The 1,482-nt window shown below is 49.4% G+C and overlaps 1 pseudogene; it reads right to left on the reverse strand.

The window, feature by feature from the left end:
* Positions 1–441: 441 nt before the first annotated feature.
* LOC146190704 (very long chain fatty acid elongase AAEL008004 pseudogene) lies at positions 442–1,281 on the reverse strand (annotated as a pseudogene).
* Positions 1,282–1,482: the final 201 nt, after the last annotated feature.

Here is a 1,482-nt window from a genome sequence, read left to right on the forward strand (position 1 = left end):
AATATGACAATACTAACGTGACTCCAAAAGATTTCATAAAGAAAAAAGACAATGCCTCTGATGGACCAGCGGTCGCGGGATGCTGATATTTTCTGCGTGGAAGTAGTAACAATGCACTTTGGTGACGAAAAAAGAAAGACCACAATAGAGTTGCATTGCTCACACAGCAAGACATGAAAGCACAATGAACATGAGACGGAAATGACAGGTGAAAATGACATAAACTAGAATCTCAAGGTACACGTCGCACGTCCATTGAGCAGAAACCAAAATGGGGCGATCAATGTTTGCGCTAATCACTGTGGCATGCATTTTCATGGCATGACTCCAAGTACACAGGGATGATGTTCTTGCAAACACGCTTTCACACACTCAACAACTCCACCGATGGCGCACATTTTTTTTCGGCACAGCCGAAAGCGCTGCCTGCTCCGAATACAGTCAGTCTTTTTTGTCTCCCTGCACTGTGCAGAAATCCAAGTTGCCATTCGAAGCGTAGGCGGTGATGTAGAAGTTGATGAACAGGATTAGTCCCAGTGTTCCCTGTACAGACGCCAAGACAGTAAGCACCATCGGATAGCCACAATCATAGAAGATCGGTATAGACACGTGCAGGGTAAGAAAGACAAACTGGAAGATCTGCAACCGAGTGAGATATTTCTTCCACCACAAGTACTTCTGAACTGCTGGACCGAGGGCAGCGAGAAAGTAGTAGGAATACATGATAATGTGGATGAAGGAATTGAAGCAGATGCCCATCAGTACCTGGCCGTCGCATCCAAACGTGATCCAGAGCCAGCCACTAAACACCACAAGGAAGTGGTGCAGCACGTGCAACACAGTGATGTGGGAAAACTTCTTCCTAGCCAGGAAGAAAATTGTGTCGAAGAAATCAGCGATGCGCACGAAAAGATACCACCAGGTCAAGCTAAGAATAGCCATGGCGTTCTCGTCTCGGGAGTAGCTAACTCCTTGGCAGAATACGTTGTAGCCACCACCGATGTAGGAGCGCCGAACGTATTGGTAGAAGAAGAAGATGTTAGCAATCACCATGGACAAGTTGTAGACCATGATGACGGGCTTGAGTTCGAACGGCTTGCGGTTCATCATCCATCGCGGCCCGCCAAACTTGACTATGTAGATGTAGCCGAAGAGCAGAGGGAACATAAACTTGGGATCGGCGACTAGCGTCCAACCTTCCGTGCGCGGGTCTCGTAAAGAGAGCACATACCTGTACAGGTCCACAATCGGAGCCGCCACTCCTGTCGCCAACGACGTCATGTTTGTGGAGCACTGCGGTAACAAGCCCACGACGATCAAGTTCACCTGAAGGTCAACGTGCTTCTTCCTGAGGTTCCACGGGCGCAAGCACACAACCGCAACACACGAGCGAAGAAGATTCGAGGTTTCGCGCTGCGACGGAGGGCCGCAGTAGGCGCCGAGTGGCGGGTCACAATGTGAAGCTGACCAAGGCGTTCCTAA

This window comes from Amblyomma maculatum, chromosome 4 (genome assembly GCF_055883805.1).
Source record: "Amblyomma maculatum isolate TAMU_Amacu chromosome 4, ASM5588380v1, whole genome shotgun sequence".
NCBI lineage: Eukaryota > Metazoa > Arthropoda > Arachnida > Ixodida > Ixodidae > Amblyomma > Amblyomma maculatum.